Below are 21,988 nucleotides of genomic sequence, written 5' to 3'. Positions count from 1 at the left end.
ATGCATGCACACACTATACACATGGATTTTGTGTTGTAGATATGTGGTTGTAGAGTATGGGCATGAGGGCACACAGTTTTAGTGTGTTGTGAATTCTGTAAAGAATGAATTGTAATGTTTTAAAAATGAATTCTGACAGATCCCAGGAAGGTGCTAGGGATCCATAATAAATACAAATACTCCTGAAGAGCTAATCAAAGGGCTACCCAGACCCCTCTGTTGCTACTCTGTTTATTATCTATGCATAGTCACCTTAACTCTACATACATGTACATATTACCTCAACTAACCGGTGCCCCATACATCGACTCGGTACCGGTACCCCCATACATCGACTCGGTACCGGTGCCCCCATACATCGACTCGGTACCGGTACCCCCATACATCGACTCGGTACCGGTGCCCCCATACATCGACTCGGTACCGGTACCCCCATACATCGACTCGGTACCGGTACCCCCATACATCGACTCGGTACCGGTACCCCCTGTATAAAGCCTCGCAATTGTTATTTTACTGCTGCTGTTTAAAAACTTCTTAAGGCTAGGGGGCACTATTTTCACATCCGGATTAAAAGTTTGCCCAAAGTAAACTGCCTGCTACTCGGGCCCAGAAGATATGATATGCATATAACTGGTAGATTTGGATAGAAAAAAACTCTAAAGTTTCCAAAACTGTTAAAATATTGTCTGTGAGGATAACAGAACTGATTTGGCTTGCGAAAACCTGAGAAAAATCCATTCAGGAAGTATTGTTTATTTTTGTTTTGTAGTTTTCTACTCAATGCCATTACAGTATCCATTGACCTAGGACTCAATTTGCAGTTCCTATGCCTTCCACTCGATGTCAACAGTCTTCAGAGATTGTTTCAGGCTTGCATTCTTATGAATGAGGGAGTAAGACCAGTCTGAATGAGTGGACCCTGACGTGTCAGAGCTTTTTCATGCGGAATCCCGAGAGAGTGCATTTCTTGTTTACCTTTAATATTAAGGACGTTATTGTCCGGTTGAAATATTATAGATCATTTAGGCTCAAAACAACCTGAGGATTGAATATAAACATCGTTTGACATGTTTCTATGAAATTTACGGATACAATTTGGATTTGTCGTCTGCCTGTTTTGACTGCGTTTGAGCCTGTGGATTACTGAAGAAAATGTGCAAACAAAACTGAGGTTTTTGGATATAAAGAGATTTTATCGAACAAAAGGAACATTTGATTAACTGAATGTCTTCTGAGTTCCACCATATGAAGATCCTCAAAGGGATTAATTTTATCTATAACAACTGGCCGGCGTGCCATTACAAACCCCTCAGCACTGCTATAAAAACGGGCCGGGCTCCATAACAAACCCCTCAGCACTGCTATAACAACGGGCCGGGCTCCATAACAAACCCCTCAGCACTGCTATAACAACGGGCCGGGCTCCATAACAAACTACTCAGCACTGCTATAACAATGGGGAGTGAGGGTAGGAAGAAAACAGGGACATTGGGCAGGATTATGGGAAGGGCTAGAAAGAGGGGGGAGAGTGAAAGGGAAGGAGGCCTTGTTACTTTGCAGCCCCAACTGGATGCCAACAGGGACCAAAAGAATGTGCTGATCTCTAGGGAAACCGTGCCAGCTCACCTGCCTGCGGTACAAACTACAGAGTCCAGTTACACCCCTGAGACTGAGTTGCAGCCATCTAATAAAACAAATGGATATTAATTAACGCAGACCGACTGGAAAATATTTTTGGCTTCGTCCATCACAGCAGTGGGTCAGGCTGACCCTTTAAGACTACAGAGAAATGATAACAGCAACTCTGGAATGATTGCTGCTCTGAAACCCCTCCTGTCTCAGCCTCCAGTATTTATGCTGCAGTAGTTTATGTGGTGTCGGGGGGCTTTGTTATATCTGGAGTACTTCTCCTGTCCTATTCGGTGTCCTGTGTGAATTTAAGGGTGCTCTCTCTAATTCTCTCTCTCTCGGAGGACCTGAGCCCTAGGACCATGCCTCAGGACTACCTGACATGACTCCTTGCTGTCCCCAGTCCACCTGACCGTGCTGCTGCTCCAGTTTCAACTGTTCTGCCTTATTATTATTGGACCATGCTGGTCATTTATGAAAATCTTGGCCATGTCCTGTTATAATCTCCACCCGGCACAGCCAGAAGAGGACTGGCCACCCCACATATGCTCTCTCTAATTCTCTCTTTCTTTCTCTCTCTCGGAGGACCTGAGCCCTAGGACCATGCCCCAGGACTACCCGACATGATGACTCCTTGCTGTCCCCAGTCCACCTGGCCGTGCTGCTGCTCCAGTTTCAACTTCCACCTGACCGTGCTGCTGCTCCAGTTTCAACTTCCACCTGACCGTGCTGCTGCTCCAGTTTCAACTTCCACCTGACCGTGCTGCTGCTCCAGTTTCAACTGTTCTGCCTTATTATTATTATTATTATTATTATTATTATTCGACCATGCTGGTCATTTATGAAGATTTGAACATCTTGGCCATGTTCTGTTATAATCTCCACCCGGCACAGCCAGAAGAGGACTGGCCACCCCACATAGCCTGGTTCCTCTCTAGGTTTCGGCCTTTCAAGGGAGTTTTTCCTAGCCACCGTGCTTCTACACCGGCATTGCTTGCCGTTTGGGGTTTTAGGCTGGGTTTCTGTACAGCACTTTGAGATATCAGCTGATGTACGAAGGGCTATATAAATACATTTGATTTGATTTTAAATGAATGCTAAGGAATCTAAAGCAAATCCCTGATGCTTCCATCCTCAGTTGGACATGAATTCCCAGCCTAGCGGGGAGCCCAGACCTGCTGTACAGCCTAGCTCTGTCCAAAATGGCACCCTATTCCCTATATGGTGCACTATTAGCCGTATGGGCCCTGGTTAAAAATAGTAGCGGTGCCAAATTGTAGGGCAATATAAAATCTCCTTTGTGGAGAACGCGAACAGAATCCCAACTTTACTGTCAAACATAATGCAGTGTGTTTTACAACTTTCTGAAGAGGCAACAGGAATGCCCTGTCTGGGTGTGCGTACATGATGCTCATGTAATTAAAACTGTCTTCTGGTAGATGGAAAGGCTTTCCCAAAAACCTAATCAATTAAATGTTAACTACAAAGTAGCCTATGCCTACCTGGCAGAATGATATGATTATTTGCATAAATTCAGTGGCCATTACTTTTGCAAACTCTGCAATCACATGAGAGCTAGACACATCACTAACCAAACAAAGGTTTGGCTGGTGTGAAGTTGAATTAAAGGGTAACACTACATCTAAAAAATGAAAAGCTATTACATTTCCCCCAGACCTCCTGATGTGGTTGAAGCATTGTTGTGGATTTAGAAAAGCTATTACATTTCCCCCAGACCTCCTGATGTGGTTGAAGCATTGTTGTGGATTTAGAAAAGCTATTACATTTCCCCCAGACCTCCTGATGTGGTTGAAGCATTGTTGTGGATTTAGAAAAGCTATTACATTTCCCCCAGACCTCCTGATGTGGTTGAAGCATTGTTGTGGATTTAGAAAAGCTATTACATTTCCCCCAGACCTCCTGATGTGGTTGAAGCATTGTTGTGGATTTAGAAAAGCTATTACATTTCCCCCAGACCTCCTGATGTGGTTGAAGCATTGTTGTGGATTTAGAAAAGCTACAAAGTATTTTTTATTTTTTTCAAAAGCGTGAACTGTTAGTTACCCTGAACAAAATGGAATGAGGAAAAAAATAAAAATAGGACCCTACATTTGGGACACAGGCCCTCTCTCAGCCCCAACATAATCCAGGTAGAATCAGGAATTCCCCAGGGCGGCTGTCTAGGCCCCTTTTTTCAATCTTTACTAATGACACAACACCGGCTTTGTGTAAAGCCAGTGTGTCTATGTGGTGCATGACTGAACATTGTAGTAGTTGACGTGTACATCGACTGAAATGACTGCAACACTTAGAGTTGCAGTTAGTCAAATCATTCACTAAACCCTAAACCTCAACTACATCTTGTAATAAATCATGTGGAAATTGAAGCAAGTTGAGGTGACTAAACTGCTTGGAGTAACCCTGGATTGTAAACTGTTATGGTCAAAACATATTGATACAACAGTAGCTAGGATGGAGAGAAGTCTGGCCATAATAAACCTCTGCTCTACCTTCTTAACAGCACTATCAACAAGGCAGGTCCTACAGGCCCTAGTTTTGTCGCACCTGGACTACTGTTCAGTCGTGTGGTCAGGTGCCACAAAGAGGGACTTTGCAATTGGCTCAGAACAGGGCAGCACGGTGCTGGCCCTTGGATGTAAACAGAGCGAACAATAATATGCATGTTAATCTATCCTGGCTCAATGTGGAGGAGAGATCGACTTCATCACTACTTGTATTTATGAGAGGTATTGACATGTTGAAAGCACCGAGCTGTCTGTTTGAACTACTGGCACACAGCTCAGACACCCATGCATACCCCACAAGACATGCCACCAGAGGTCTCTTCACAGTCCCCAAGTCCAGAACAGACTAGGGAGGCGCACAGTACTACATGGAACTCTATTCCACATCAGGTAACTGATGCAAGCAGTAGAAATCAGATTTAAAAAACAAAAATATACCTTATGGAACAGCAGGGACTGAAGCAACACATACATGTATACACACACAATAATATACGCACTGTAGACACACACGTACACAGATTTTGTACTGTAAAAATGTGGTAGTGGTGGAGTAGGGCCTGAGGGCACACTGTTATACAATTTTATAACAATAAAATAGATTCATAACTGCCTTGCCCCAGTCAGCCAAAGCCTCAAATCCAGCACTCCCCTGGAATCATCTCCTAATTGGCAGCAGTTCAACTCTGGGCTCTGAGTCGTGACTGGTACAGTAAACAGGACAGGCCTCAGTTTAGACATATAAAACACAGACATGGAGCTCTCAAGTACCTACTGTTATTGCACTGTGATGTACCTTGCTGCACAGCCACCATGACAGGTCTGTGTGTCACAGTGGACATACAGTGCATTCGGAAATTATTGATTCCCATTGACTTTTTCCACAATGTGTTACGTTATAACCTTTTTCTAAAATTGATTTTTTTTTTTTTTTAAGTAATCCCCCTCAACAATCCATGACACAATACCCCATGACACAGCCAAAACAAGTTGATGGATGTTCTTGGGTTTCTGTTTTACATTTTTTTTATAGAATTTGCCACAATTTCTAACAACCTGTTTTTGCTTTGTCATTATGGGGTACAGTGTATAGATAATGAATAAGGCTGTAATATAACAAGGGGTCTGAATACTTTCTGAATGCACTGAGTGTGAGTGTGTGAGAGATATAGAAATGGTATTGTAGGGATGCACCAATATGACATCTTTGGCCAAGCCCGATATTTTCCTTGCAAAAAAAAAAACAATAAAAATTGCGGCCTTTTAAGCCTTCTAGTACAACATACACACACCAAAAAGTTATGTCCCCATTACCAGTCAAACAAAATCAAACTTGTTTCTTTCACTTTCTTGCTGAATCGTTGTTCATTTGTTCAGTCGTTTCTTTATCAACCAGAAAAGTTTCAGCTCCGTGGCCTCTCTTCCACTGTCACTGTGTCTGTTTCCATCTTGTCCAGATGTGTCTAACATTGCACATAAACCCTGTTTGTCTGCATCGAAGTACCGGTCCTTGTACATAGCATCGAGCAAGGTGGAGACACAGCAAAGAGGCTCAGAGAGAATGCCACCAAATCGCTTTTTCACAGCCTCTTGTAGAGTACTTTTTCAAGTTAACCCCATGGTCTGTGTCGGCGGTTTTGTTGAGCAGGCGTTTCAATGCCATGACAGAGGGTATCACGTCGGCTGCAGACACAGTTGATGAGCGGATTTCTCAAGTAAGTTGTTCAAATGGCACTAGGAGTGTGTTCAAGTATCAAACATGTTCTCAAATGCCATTGAAATGCATGCAATACGGCTTTCCTCAGTACGAAATCCTTGTGGACCCACTGTGCTGCCAGACTCAGCATGCTCATGGGGCTGACATCGCTGGTCCAAATGTCAGTTGTGAAGCTAATAGCAGTGACACCCATAACAGGTAGCTCATGGATGTGCGTTTCAACAATACTGTGTAACTCCGGTATGGCAACATCTGAAAAATAGCGCCTACTTGGTAGTGTGTACCGGGGCTTGAGGTGCTCGACCAGTCGGTGAAAGCCAACATCATCCACGACAGAGAACGGATGATTGTCAAGGGAAATTAATTCCATTATCTTGGCGTTAATTGATTTTGACTTGTCTCGCTGAAATTCTCTTTCAAATGACTGCTCAGTCCAGAGCAGACATTGTGGGCTAGGAACGCTGTGTTGCACGTGTAGCGCTATAGTTTTTGTGGCGTCATTACCTCATCTACCTACGTTATACAGGTAGGTATGCACGTCAGCTTTGACATCGGTTAACTTCTTGGATATAGGGGGCGCTCTTTTAATTTATGGATAAAAAAACGTGCCCGTTTTAAGCGCAATATTTTGTCAGGAAAAGATGCTCGACTGCATATAATTGACAGCTTTGGAAAGAAAACACTCTAAGGTTTCCAAAACTGCAAAGATATTATCTGTGAGTGCCACAGAACTCATGCTACAGGCGAAACCAAGATGATACCTTAACCAGGAAATGGGCAGAATTTTCAAATCTCTGTTTTCTATTGTCTCCTTATATGGCTGTGAATGCGCCGGGAATGAGCCTGCCCTTCCTATCGTTTCTCCAAGGTGTCTGCAGCATTGTGACGTATTTGTAGGCATATCATTGGAAGATTGGCCATAAGAGACTACATTTACCACGGGTCCGCCCAGTGTCCTTTGTGTAAATTCGTGTGTAATCTTCAGCCACAGGCATTTTCTCATGGGATTCAGAGGGGATAGCAGACTTCCACGAATGATATATCATCGAAGAGATATGTGAAAAACACCTTGAGGATTGGTCCTAAACAACGTTTGCCATGTTTCAGTCGATATTATGGAGTTAATTTGGGAAAAAGTTTGACGTTTTGAAGACTGAACTTTCGTTTTTTTTTTGGTAGCCAAACGTGACGCACCAAACGGAGCAATTTTTCCTAAACGAATCATCTTTCAGGAAAAACTGAGCATTTGCTATCTAACAGAGTCTCCTCATTGAAAACATCTGAAGTTCTTCAAAGGTAATGATTTTATTTGAATGATTCTGTTTTTTGTAAAAATTTTGCCTGCTAATGCTAACGCTAAATGCTACGCTAGCATGCTACACTAACAGCGCTAGCTGTGACACAAATGCTTATTTTGCAATGGTTGAGAAGCATATTTTGAAAATCTGAGATGACAGTGTTGTTAACAAAAGGCTAAGCTTGAGAGCTAGCATATTAATTTCATTTCATTTGCAATATTCATGAATAGTTAACGTTGCGTTATGGTAATGAGCTTGAGGCTGTATTCACGATACCGGATCCGGGATGGCTCGACGCAACAGGTTAAGCACATCTGTGTTAAACTACACATCGGGCCGATGCCTTTGTTGGCATTTTTAGCTAATATCATCCGATTCCGATTTGCTTACCAATATATCGTTCATCCCTAATATATTGTCTACATTGTTTTTTGCCACGTTCATTCCATTACAGACACCTAATGCATACTTTTACATGATATGTGAGCTAAAACGTAAAAGACTTCAATCCATGTTAAGGACAAAACTACATGGAAATCAAATACTTTAGGATTCTACTCATTCCTATGGAGGACTGCCAATAAGCAACTTCCCAAATGGCACTCTATTCCCTATGGACCCTGGTCAAAATTAGTGCACTATGTAAGGAATAGGGTGTCATTTGGGAAACAGCCTTAGGCCCTTCCCTGGTGAGTATAAGGATGAAACCCATATAACTTATCCCAGAACCACTTCCCTGGGAATCACATGCGTCGCAGAAGGCTGTCTGCCTGAGTGTCTGTCCAGCCACTAGTCCCAAACTGCGTCACATGAATCCAGAAAGACCAGGCGAGTAACACGCTTCTGAAAACTTTGATGCAACAGAATAAATCAGGAGACATGTTGCTCTTCCTCAGTGCTGCTTTGACAGTGTAATCCAGAGAGAACCCTAGCGCGTCTCAATAGGGGTACAATCCTCACCATAGGAGGTAGATTATAACACACAGATGTGACAAAGCTGACAGCCAGGCCTCCTGCCTGTCTCTATCAGTGGGACTCAGCAAGGCTCCCTCTGTCTGCATGCTACGCACATGTTCAGCTGGCCCTGTCCATTCAGTAGCCTTCACATGACTTGTGTGATTAACCTGTTCAGTGCTTCCTCTTACGGATTCAGTCAGTTTGGAATCTCCCATTTCTGCAGTTTAAATCCTAAATGACACAATAGCCTTAGATACAATCTAGGCCTAAAAGAGGGGGACCTGTTAACCTGATCCCCTGAGCAGGTATCCCTCGGGTGGTGCAGATGGTGCAGGAGGGCATGATGTATTGTTGGGACTCTGCATAGCTCTGGGGGATATAACTTCAGTAAGGTAAATCCATTTAAATTCAATCCCTTTTTGACAGCATCACTTTAGATTTAACCCAAAACAACTTCCCATACATGATGGAAGAAGTGGTCAGAAAAGGACTTTTGTTTTTACTTGAATGCTAACATATTACGGAGATAAAAAGGTGCTCCGAGTAGACCCATTTTGAATACCCTTCTTCACTGGAAAATATAACTGGTTGAGGTTTGAATCATTTTTTTAAAACGCACAAACAGTGCTGTCCAACTAGATTATTTATTGAAAAAGATATTGCAGTTTCATCAGTTGAGATAACATGCTCTTGAATACAGGGTGGGTGTCATTTCAACAATAGAAATCGTAGACTGGACCTTTCCCTTCAGACGACTGCAATTTAGCTGGTAGACCACTACAAATTTACTTAAAATGTAAAAAAATGTACTACACACAGGATTTTTTTTAAATTGTAATTTCACAAAAATGTCCATAATTTATCTGCAGTAATAGTGTAATGATAGCATCGGCTGTGATTTTCACCTATTAATTTCTCCCACCGGAGTGGCAACTGTGGTCAAAATGGGAAATCGGTTTTGACTGTGTGGATGTGTTAACTAGTGGATATCAAGGTTTTGACTGTGTGGATGTGTTAACTAGTGGATATCAAGGTTTTGACTGTGTGGATGTGTTAACTAGTGGATATCAAGGTTTTGACTGTGTGGATGTGTTAACTAGTGGATATCAAGGTTTTGACTGTGTGGATGTGTTAACTAGTGGATATCAAGGTTTTGACTGTGTGGATGTGTTAACTAGTGGATATCAAGGTTTTGACTGTGTGGATGTGTTAACTAGTGGATATCAAGGTTTTGACTGTGTGGATGTGTTAACTAGTGGATATCAAGGTTTTGACTGTGTGGATGTGTTAACTAGTGGATATCAAGGTTTTGACTGTGTGGATGTGTTAACTAGTGGATATCAAGGTTTTGACTGTGTGGATGTGTTAACTAGTGGATATCAAGGTTTTGACTGTGTGGATGTGTTAACTAGTGGATATCAAGGTTTTGACTGTGTGGATGCGTTAACTAGTGGATATCAAGGTTTTGACTGTGTGGATGCGTTATCTAGTGGAAATCAAGTCAAGTGAACAAAAATAATGCAACAATTTCACTGAGTTTGTCACCCGCCACCTCTTTTAGGGCTTATGTAGCAACATTAAATGGTGCTTTTTACATTGGATAAAAGTAGCGACTCAGAGCTAAAAAACTGGTATATCATACTCCAAAGATTAGGAACAATAAGAAAGTAATTCTGATTTGAAAGTTGATAAACTTGTAACTTTTGAGAAAATGGCCCTTGAATGTTTGGGTACATCTACTGTAGAAGTCTTCATTCCTAACTGCCCTGAATACCTCTGTCCTACAGCTGTTGTATGCAGAAATCGTGTGCCTATGAACCAGAGATATACTGTTCGCACTGAGGCGGTGTGCCCTAGTAGGAAGACTACTTTATGCAGCTCACCCTGCACTATCAGCCCAAATGTAAATAACATGAGTAAGTCTACCTCTGATAAGCTTCCCAGTAAAGCATTCAAAACAATCAAGCAACCCAATAAAGTGCTAAAAATAGCCCATATTAACATATGTAGCCTAAGAAACAAGGTCCATGAAGTCAATAACTTGCTTGTAACAGAAGACATTCATATTCTGACTATCCCTGAAACTCACTTAGATAATACCTTTGATGATACAGTGGTAGCAATACAAAGTTATAACATCTACCAAAGGTGGAGGGGTTGCAGTTTATATTCAGAACCACATTCCTGTAAAGCTTAGAGATGATCTCATGTTAAATACTGTTGAAATAATATGGCTACATGTTCATCTGCCTCACCTAAAGCCCATTCTGGTGGGAAGCTGCTCTAGACCAGCAAGTACTAACAGTTTTTCAACGCCGATACCGATACAGATTATTGGAGGACCAAAAAAGCCGATACCAATTCAAATCAGCTGATTTAAAAAAAAAATATATATATATATATATATATATATATATATATATATATATATATATATATATATATATATATATATATATATATAAATAATAATGACAATTACAACAATACTGAATTAACACTTATTTTAACTTAATATAATACATCAATAAAATCAATTTAGCCTCAAGTAGATAATGAACAGTGTTCAATTTGGTTTAAATAATGCAAAAACAAAGTGTTGGAGAAGAATGTAAAAGTGCAATATGTGCTACGTAAGAAAGCTAATGTTTCAGTTCCTTGCTCAGAACATTTGAAAGCTGGTGGTTCCTTTTAACATGAGTCTTCAATATTCCCAAGTAAGAAGTTTTAGGTTGTAGTTATTATAGGACTATTTCCCTCTATACCATTTGTATTTCATTAAGCTTTGACTATTGGATGTTCTTATAGGCACTTTAGTATTGCCAGTGTAACAGTATAGCTTCCGTCCCGCTCCTCCCTGGGCTCAAACCAGCAACACAACGACAATAGCCACCACATCGAAACAGCGTTACCCATGCAGAGCAAGGGAAGCAACCACCCCAAGGCTCAGAGCGAGTGAAGTTTGAAACACTAGTAGCGCGCGCTAACTAGCCAGCCATTTCACTTCGGTCACACCAGCCTCATCTCGGGAGTTGATAGGTTTGAAGTCATAAACAGCGCAATGCTTGAAGCACAACGAAGAGCTGCTGGCAAAACGCACGAAAGTGCTGTTTGAATGAATGTTTACGCGCCTGCTTCTGCCTACCACCGCTCAGTCAGATACCGCTCAGTCAGATACTTTCTAGCATATGCAACACAGGATATGCTAGATAATATCTAGTAATATCATCAACCATTTGTAGTTAACTAGTGATTATGATTGATTGTTATTTATAAGATAAGTTTAATGCTAGCTAGCAACTTACCTTGGCTTACTGCATTTGCACTCCACTCCTTGTGGAGTGCAACGAGAGAGAGGTTGGACTAGTTAACTGTAAGGTTGCATGATTGGATCCCCCGAGCTGACATGGTGAAAATTGTCTTTCTGCCCCTGAACGAGGCAGTTAACCCACCGTTCCTAGGCCGTCATTGAAAATAAGAATGTTTTTAACTGACAAATATTTGTTTTATAATTATTTTAAATAAATAAATTTTAAAAAAAATTGGCGCCCAAAAATACAGATTTCCGATTGTTATGAAAACTTGAAATCGGCCCTAATTAATAGGCCATTCCGATTAATCGGTCGACCTCTAATCTGTATGACATGTGTGAAATGCTTGATAATATATGTGATATCAACAGAGGTATATTTTCGGGGGGATTTAAATATTGACTGGCTTTCATCAAGCTGTCCACTCGGGAAAAAGCTTCTAACTGTAACCAGTGCCTGCAACCTGGTTCAGGATATCAGTCAACCTACCAGGGTAGTTACAAACAGCACAGGAATGAAATCTACATTAATTGATCACACCTTTACTAATGCTGCATAAATCTGCTTTAAAGCAGTATCCAGATGCATAGGTTGTAGTGATCACAATATAGTAGCCATATCTAGGAAAACCAAAGTTCCAAAGGCTGGGCCTAAAGTGCATAAGAGGTCATACAAGAAGTTTTGTAGTGATTCATATGTTGGTCCGTGATGTGTAATAAGAGGAAAACAGACGCACGCTGCACTTGACACATTTATGAATTTGCTTATTCCAGTCGCTAATAAGCATGCACCCATTAAGAAAATGACTGCCTTCCGAGTGGCACAGTGGTCAAAGGCACTGCATTGCAGCGCTAGCTGTGCCACTAGAGATCCTGGTTTCGAGTCGGGGCTCTGTCGCAGCCGGCCGCGACCGGGAGACCCATTGGGCAGCGCTTTAATTGGCCCAGTGTCGAACGGGTTAGGGGAGGGTTTGGCCGGCAGGGATGTTCTTGTCCCATTGCGCTCTTGCAACTTCTGTGGCCGGCCAGGCGCAAAGCACGCTGACACGGTCACCAGCTGTACAGTGTTTCCTCCGACATTGGTGCGGCTGGCTTCCGCGTTAAGCAGGCATTGTGTCAAGAAGCAGTGCTGCTTGGACGGGTTGTGTTTGAGGACACGCGGCTCTCGACCTTCGCCTCTCCCGAGTCCATATGGGAGTTGCAGCGATGGGATACCACAACATTGGGGAGAAAAAGGTTTTTAAAAATATAGAAAACTACAACAACAAAAAGTTACATCCCCATGGATTGATGAGGAATTTTAAAATTGTAGAATTGAGAGTGATGAGGCAAAAGGAATGGCGAATAGGTCTGGCTGCACAACCGATTGGCAAAAGTACTGCAAATTGAGAAATCATGTGACTAAACTGAATAAAAATAAGAATCCATACTATGAAAACAAAGATAAATGACAAATAATGGAGCAACTCAAACTTTTGGGGGAAATGTATGATAAAAAGATAGTGGGGGCTGTTGTGTTAGATTTCCATGCGGCTTTTGACATTATTGATCAGTCTGCTGCTGGAAAAACTTGTTTTATGGCTTTACACCCCCTGCTATATTGTGGATAAAGAGTTACCTGTCTAACAGAACACAAAACCTGTTATTTAATGGAAGCCTAGCCAACATAATCCAGGAAGAATCAGGAATTCCCCAGGGCAGCCGTCTAGGCCCATAGCTTTTTTTCAATCTTTACTAATGACACGCTTTGAGTAAAGAATGTCTTTGTATGCAGATGACTCAACACTGTACATGTCAGCTACTACATTGACTGAAATAAATGCAACACTTAAAACAGTTGCAGTTAGTTTCAGAATTAAGGAATAAGTTGGTCTTGGGACAAATCATTCACTAAACCTCAACTAAATCTTGTAATGAGTAATGTGGAAATTCAGAAAGTTGAGGTGACTAAACTGTTTGGAGTAACCCTGGATTGTAAACTGTCATGGTCAAAACATTGATACAACAGTAGCTAGGATGGGGAGAAGTCTGTCCATAATAAAGCGCTGCTCTGCCTTCTTAACAACACTATCAACAAGGCAGGTCCTACAGGCCCTAGTTTTGTCGCACCTGGACTACTGTTCAGTTGTGTGGTCAGGTGCCACAAAGAGGCACAGGAAAATTACAATTGGCTCAGAACAGGGCAGCACGGCTGGCCCTTAAAAGTAAACGGGTAGCTAACAATTATATGCAATGTTAATCTCTCATGGCTCAAAAGCGGGAGATTAACGGCATCACTACTTGTTTTTGTAAGAACTTGACATGCTGAATGCACCGAGCTGACTGTTTAAACTAATAGCACACAGCTCAGACAACCATGCATACCCCACAAGACATGCTACTAGAGGTCTCTTCACAATCCCCAAGTCCAGAACAGACTAGGGAGGTGTACAGTACTACAGAGCCATGACTACATGGATCTCTATTCCACATCAGGTCACTGATGCAACAGTAGAATCAGATAATGTGTGTCTGTGAAGAGACACACACAAAAAGGTACCGACACGTTTACGCGCACAAGCACTAACATTGTATTAGTAACTGTATTATACATATGTAGTGGTGTAATAATGTTATATGTTGTACTGTTTTATATGCAAGTGCCTTAATGTGTTTGGACACCAGGAAGAGTAGCTGCTGCCTTGGCAACCGCTAAAAGGGATCCTTAATAAATACAAAAAGATTAAAAAGTGCAAAAGGTACAGTGAAATGTTTACTTGCAAATTTTCATAGTAGCAATATCAAAAAGAGAAAGCATCCAGAAAAAAAATAGTATAAATATTTTATAATTATTACATTATGCTTAACCAGATACTTTTCTAAATTGATCATACACGTATCCTTAGCTAGCGAGCATGCCAGCTAACATTACACTTTAACTTGCAATGAAAATGACTGACAAAATTAGAAATGTTTAATATCTTTAAATGTAGCTAGACTCTTACCCGTATAAGTGGATGAACACTTCATGGAGGACTCAAACTCCTTAAAGTAAAATGTCGTTTCCGTTTAGTTTGTACAGCTTCCTTTTCACGTTGTGTCAAGTCAATCCGGTTCGGGCATCCTAAGCGGCACAGTGGTCTTAAGGCACTGCGTCACAGGGCTAAAGGTGTCACTACAGACTCGCAGCCGGCCATGATACCCATGAGACAGCATTCAATTGGCCCTGCGGCGTCCAGGTTAGGGGAGGGTTTGGCCGGCCGGGATGTCCTTTTCATTGATAAGTGATGCACCGATATGACATATATATAGATATCTATCTTCTGGGCCTGAGTAGCAGGTAGTTTAATTTGGGTACAATTTTCATCCAAAATTCCGATTGCTGACCCCTACACTAGTGAAGTTAACATCTATCTGAAAACCGGTAAACCCAAGTTTATTATTTTGTAGCTTAGACACTAATTAATTTATATCATCTAAGGTTTTTGTGCTGTGCCCGCCATCAGTTGAGTCACAACATGCTCTTGAATATATGTATATATAATTAGATTTAGTTAGAAAACACTCTAAAGTTTCCAAAACTGTTAAAATAATGTCTGAGTATAACAGAACTGATATGGCAGGCGAAAACCCGAGGAAAATCCAACCAGGAAGTACTATTATTTTGAAAGGCTGTTTTTCCATTGAAAGCCTATCCACCATACAAAGACTTAGGACCCAGTTCACGAGCTCTATGGCTTCCTCAACATGTGACCAGTCTTTAGGCATTGTTTCAGGCTTTTACTCTGAAAAATTAGGGAGATACAGCACTTTCAATCAGTGGCCAGTGGAAATCTCCATTCATCAGCCATGCGTCTGATTGTGAACGCACCGTTCTTGTTTCTCCTTTCCTATTGATGAAGCTTTTTTCCGGTTGAAATATTATTTATGACACAAACAACCGGAGGATTAATTTTAAACATCATTTGGCATGTTTCTACTAACTTTTATTGTACTTTGTTTTTTTTTACTGTCTGTGCACGCACCATCTGCATTCGGGTTACTGTACAAAACGTGCTAACAAAAAGGAGGTTTTTGGTCATAAAGAGGGACATTATCGAACAAAACGAACATTTATTGTCTAACATGGAGACCCGGGAGTGCCACCAGATGAAGATCATCAAATGTAAGTGATTCATTTTAATGCTATTTCTGACTTTGGTGACACCTCTCCTTGTTTGGAAAATGGCTGTATGGGTTTCTGTGGCTTGGAGCTGACCTAACATAATCGCAAAGTGTGCTTTCGCCATAAAGCATATTTGAAATCTGACTCAGCGGTTGCATTAAGGAGAAGTTTATCTATAATTCCATGCTTAACACTTGTATCGTTCATCAATGTTTATGATGAATATTTCTGTTATTTGATGTGGCTCTCTGCACTTTCCCCCGGATGTTTGAGACAATGCATTTCTGACCATAACACGCTAATGTAAACTGAGATTTTGGGATATAAATATGAACTTTATCAAACAAAACATACATGTATTGTATAACATGAAGTCCTATGAGTGCCAGCTGATGAAGATCAAAGGTTAGTGATTAATTTTCTATATTTCTGCTTTTTGTGACTCCTCTCTTTGGCTGGAAAAATGGCTGTGTTTTTCCTGTGACTAGGTACTGACCCAACAATCGTTTGGTGTGCTTTCGCAGTAAAGCCTTTTTGAAATTGGACACTGTGGTTGGATTTATCTTTACAATGGTGGATAATTCTTGTATGTTTGAGGAATTTTAATTATGGGATTTCTGTTTTGAATTTGGCGCCCTGCAATTTCACTGGCTGTTGTCGAGGTGGGACGCTGTTAAAAGGTTTTTAAAAAATTAAAAAATTCCCCCAGAAATTCAAAAAACTATTTTGACAACCCTGTTTGTAAGCTTTTAAATGAAATTAACCTCAACCATTTACCCTTTCCAGTGCTGAAGACATTTATGTCTCATGGTATGGTAGGGTATGCAAAATGGGTCAACACTTAACTGTTGAATATTTTGGCGTTCAGATTTTATTTATTTTTTATTTAAAAATATATATACTTTGAGCACTTCTACAATGAGTAAATATGTATGTGAAGGATTTGTTCAAATCAAAAGTGGTGCTGTGAAAAAGTGATTGGATTTACCCAGTAGACTTTTATCTCCCTCACCAACTTCAAACATCTGCTATCTGAGCAGCTAACCGATCGCTGCAGCTGTACATAGTCCATCGGTAAATAGCCCACCCTTTTCACCTACCTCATCCCCATACTGTTTTATTTATTTACTTTTCTGCTCTTTTGCACACCAATATCTCTACCTGTACATGACCATCTGATCAAAAAAATTGTATCACTCCAGTGTTAATCTGCAAAATTGTAATTATCCACCTATCTCATGCCTTTTGCACACAATGTATATAGACTCTTTTTTTCTACTGTGTTATTGACTTGTTAATTGTTTACGCCATGTGTAACTCTGTGTTGTCTGTTCACACTGCTATGCTTTATCTTGGCCAGGTCGCAGTTGCAAATGAGAACTTGTTCTCAACTAGCCTACCTGGTTAAATAAAGGTGTTCTCAACTAGCCTACCTGGTTAAATAAAGGTGAAATAAAAAATGCACAACCCAGTAAGCTCTGTGTAGCGATAAACAATATATATAAATAAACCCAAACTGCACGTCCTTATTGTCATTATTATTATTATTGCAATAGAGGCGAAAGGCACAAAACATTCACATTATACAATACATTTACATTTTAAAAACAAGTTAAATAGCGTCGTCCAGGTTTGGCCGGTGTAGGCCATCATTGTAAATAAGAATTTGTTCTTAACTGACTTGCCTAGTTAAATAAAGGTTAAATCAAGTAAATTAACACATCGCTTGCGGTAAGGTTTTGGAAGCATAAGACCTTATCTTTCATATCAGCGAGAACAGGAACAAATAAAAAAAACTTAAATTGATGCTCACTTTTATAGGGTTAGTTAGGGCTCCCAAACGGCCATATTTCCATGTTACAGCGCTTGTTTACAGAAAGACAGACGGCGTGGACTACCTGTGCTAATTACCCATCTACGTCTCTGAACACCGGTGTGTTAACAAAACAGACACCACAAACATGTTATCGCTGAAAAAAACTGTCTGCTGCAACTGTTAAAACCAATGACATATATAAACCCTGGATTGCTGAAGCTATGTATTGGAATTTAAGGGGCTTTGAAGCCACCGGTCAGCCATATTGGCTCTCCCTAGTTGGAACAGTTCTCTATAGGAATGAATGGAATTCTACAGTATTGAAATTAAAATGTTTCAAGGACAAAATTACATGTATTTAAGTATTTTTTTAGTTGTAGTGGGGCCAGCAAAATTATTTTAAAAAACATTTGTTTCTCTTTTTAATTGTCATGTTTGGCTCACATAATATAATTTTAAAGTATGCTTTACGGTATCTGTAATAGAATAAACGTTTCAAAACTAATGCAGACATTAATGCATTTCTATAGATTCCAAAATCATTTATTTTACAATTGAGTACCACCAAAATGGCTGCGTAGTGGCTTCAATAAAGCGCGCCTGTCAGTCCAGGGGTTATAAACATCATTGGTTAAAACAGTAAGCGTGTATTTCGCATTTGTTAAATGATTTTGATGTGATATGAATGTAACGTTAGAGGGATTTATGTTTCTAAAGATGGGAGTATTAGGCTGTTTTGGCTTCCAGAGCCAATTCACCTTTAAACAGGACATGTAACGTTAAGGTTTACTAGGGCTGACAAACAACCAGCGCACCTCAACCTAGTCAGCTGATTTCACCGACGACTCCGTTAGGTAACATTAATGTTAGCAATGGGTGTGCTGCTTTTTTGGCGCTATAGCTTGATGAAGGTTGGCTCCAACTTCCAAGTTTTATAGGTTTCAATATTGCCCGCAGGCAGACAACGTCACGGTTCAACAACATAACATTCTGCGGTTTTAATTGTGTAATATAGCAGCTAATAATAATAATAATGTCTAGCTTTGCACAACGAACAAATCTGTTCGGTGTCATGCCCGGCTACCGTCACGAAATGTTGACACGTAGCTGGCTGGGTAACGTAGCAAGCCAATGCTAACTAGGATATACTGCTAGGATGTACTATACTAGCCAGGATATACTAACTAGGATATACTGCTAGGATATACTAACTAGGATATACTGTACTAGCCAGGATATACTAACTAGGATATACTGCCCAGGATATATTAGTCAGCCAAAACCACATCCAGAGACTAGTGTTACTCCCGGTTCAAAAAGGTAAAATTAGCTTACCATCAAGTTAGCATCGAATGACAAGGTCGAGAAACTAGAAAACAGGCTCCTAGTTAAAACCGTAAAGGTGTTCACTCCTGGCTCGTTACAAAAAATAATCCCAGTTGGAAATCCAACTAGCTACGTTGTCAGCGGTGCGTCGCTACATAGAGAAATATAACTTACCCAATTTGTCATGCGTTAACAGCAGATTTCACATGAATTCGACCAACGAAGCTAGAAATGTCTGTAGTTTTCATTGAATCATTGCGTGTCTGTCGTGTGAACGTTATCTGACTCCCCCAACCTATTCTCCAATCACCTCGCCTCCCCGCTATGCTGCTGCCCTTCCATTGGACAGTCTCAGTACAGAAATGCATCACTATAGGTGAAGCAAATATTGCGGAAAGGATGTGTGGACTATCCGATGAGCTATAATTAGAACGAGACTATCCTATAAATCTATGGGAATTATTCAAAAGATTAGTTTTCCATCAAAACTGTGTACCATTCATTTTGAAGCAATACTAGATAGGGCACTCATTTACATTTTTCTGTGAGACCTGGACATTTTATTTGGAGGCACCAGACAGTACGCCTAGAAACAAATTCTTCCAGATACATTGTGTATTTTCACCTCACCTGTGAAGAGGAAATTCAGCAACTATTGGGCGAAGTGGAAATTCATCAGGGTATTACAGATTGGCAAATTAAAGAGGATTTTATACTTTTCTATATAGCTTCCTATTGGTCAGACTTTTGCAACTAACTCATGTAACAACATGCTTTGTGTCGTATCCCATTATGATTGGTACCTGAGGCCATAGGAGGCCATTTCGAATATATAAAACCCTCCTCCATTATTATTAAAAGTCTAAACGGATTCCTTGGGACGTCCCAAGACTGTAGTTATAATTTAAAACGGTTAGGGTTATGGTTAGGGACGGCCCAAGGATCTCATATAGAATCAACATTCTGGGCCTGATGAATGTTGTTGGGTGCACTTTTATTAACTTCCACAGTCCTCCATGATTTCCTAAATTTTCTCTTCAGGAAGTTTGCTCCTCATTTCATTGCACCTTGTTTGAAGAGTGAGGTAGTGACTGTCACGCCCTGGTCTAAGTATTTTGTGTTTTTCTTCATGTATTGGGTCAGGCCAGGGTGTGGCATGGAGTTTTTGTATTGTGGTGTGTTTTGTCTTGGGGTTTTGGTGTGTAGGTTTTTGGGATTGTAGCTAGTGGGGTTATCTAGCAAGGTCTATGGCAGTCTGGAGTGGTTCTCAATTAGAGGCAGGTGCTTATCGTTGTCTCTGATTGGGAACCATATTTAGTCAGCCATATTCTTTGAGTTTGTCGTGGGTGATTGTCCTATCTGTTCTATGTGTACTCTCTGTTAGTTTGCACAAGTATAGGCTGTTTTCGGTTTTCGTTTATTGTTTTGTAGTGTTCGTGTTTAGTCGTGTTTACGTTTGTTTATATAAACATGGATCGCAATCGACACGCTGCAGTTTGGTCCGACTCTCCTTCATCACAACTAGAAAGCCGTAACAGAATCACCCACCACCAACGGACTAAGCGGCGTGTCAACAGGCAGGAGCAGCCGAAAGAGGAGAGGCAACAAAGGCAGCAACAGCGGTGTTATGAGGAGGTTATGGACAGCAGAAGCATGGAGTATACGACGGGATGAAATAGACAGGTGGGCGGCCAACCCAGAGAGAGTGCCTGAGCCCGCCTGGGATTCGCTAGAGCAGTGCAAAGAGGGCTATAGGCGAATGGAGTTGGAGAAACAGACACGGCGGCGCAGAGCGATACCCGAGAGTCACCCCAAAAAATGTATTGGGGGGGCCCAGAGGGAGAGTGGCTGAGTCAGGAGATATACCTGAGCCAACTCTCCCTGTTTATCGTGAGGAGCCAAGGAGGAGACCAGAACCAGAGCCGGTGTTGGAGGTGAGCGAAACAGAGACTGTGAAGGAGTTAATGGGGAAATTGGAGGAGAGAGAAATGAGTTGCTGTGTTGGTGCTTTTTGCATGGGATTCGCCCGACGGAACGTGTTGGGGATTTGATGGCACCTGGGTTAGCTGTCCATCCTCGTCCTGAGGTGCGTGTTAGTCGGCTGGTGAAGTTGGTGCCAGCCTCACGCACCAGGCCTCCTGTGCACATCCCTAGCCTTGCACGTCCTGTGCCAACACTGCTCTCAAGATCTCCAGTACGCCTTCACGGTCTAGCCCATCCTGTGCCACCTCCACACTCCAGTCCTCCAGTAGCAGCTCCCCGCACCAGGCTTCCTGTGCGTGTCCTCGATCCAGTACCACCAGTTCCAGCACTACGCACCAGGCCTTCAGAGTCTCTCACCTGTTCAGCGCAGCCAGCGCTTTTCTCCTCCCCTGCGCTGCTGGAGTCTCCCGCCTGTTTAGCGCAGCTAGAGCCTTTCTCCTCTCCTGCGCTGCTGGAGTCTCCCGCCTGTTCAGCGCAGCCAGCGCTTTTCTCCTCTCCTGCGCTGCTGGAGTCTCCCACCTGTTTAGCGCAGCCAGCGCTTTTCTCCTCTCCTGCGCTGCTGGAGTCTCCCGCCTGTTTAGCGCAGCCAGCGCTTTTCTCCTCTCCTGCGCTGCTGGAGTCTCCCGCCTGTTTAGCGCAGCCAGAGCCTTTCTCCTCTACAGCGCTGCCGGAGTCTCCCGCCTGTTCAGTGCAGCCAGAGCCTCTCTCCTCTCCTGCGCTGCCGGAGTCTCCCGCCTGTTCAGCGCAGACAGAGCTGCCAGCCTGCAGGGAGCAGCTAGAGCTGCCAGCCTGCAGGGAGCAGCTGGAGCTGCCAGCCTGCAGGGAGCAGCTGGAGCTGCCAGCCTGCAGGGAGCAGCTGGAGCTGCCAGCCTGCAGGGAGCAGCTGGAGCTGCCAGCCTGCAGGGAGCAGCTAGAGCTGCCAGCCTGCAGGGAGCAGCTGGAGCTGCCAGCCTGCAGGGAGCAGCTGGAGCTGCTGGAGCTGCCAGCCTGCAGGGAGCAGCTGGAGCTGCCAGCCTGCAGGGAGCAGCTGGAGCTGCCAGCCTGCAGGGAGCAGCCCGAGCTGCCAGTCTGCATGAAGCAGCCAGTCTACATGGAGCAGCCAGAGCTGTCAGTCTGCATGAAGCAGCCAGAGATGTCAGTCTGCATAGAGCAGCCAGAGATGCCAGTCTGCAAGGAGCTGCCAGTCTGCAAGGAGCTGCCAGTCTGCATGGAGCTGCCAGTCTGCATGGAGCTGCCAGTCTGCAAGGAGCTGCCAGTCTGCAAGGTGCTGTCAGTCTGCA

The 21,988-nt window shown here is 42.3% G+C and overlaps 1 protein-coding gene across 1 annotated transcript in view; it reads right to left on the bottom strand.

Annotated features, from left to right (window-relative positions):
* Positions 1-19,011, bottom strand: part of LOC109883408 (protein FAM126B) — a gene marked incomplete in the record, with an annotated part of 100,005 nt that extends 80,994 nt beyond the window's left edge. Inside the window, 1 exon segment of the mRNA XM_031801891.1 lies at positions 18,900-19,011.
* Between the last annotated feature and the right edge of the window lie 2,977 nt (positions 19,012-21,988).

Source organism: Oncorhynchus kisutch, linkage group LG2, assembly GCF_002021735.2.
Source record: "Oncorhynchus kisutch isolate 150728-3 linkage group LG2, Okis_V2, whole genome shotgun sequence".
In the NCBI taxonomy this organism is placed as follows: Eukaryota; Metazoa; Chordata; class Actinopteri; order Salmoniformes; family Salmonidae; genus Oncorhynchus; species Oncorhynchus kisutch.
Note: the sequence above shows the minus strand (reverse complement) of the source record. Positions and strands in the feature narration are given on the sequence as shown.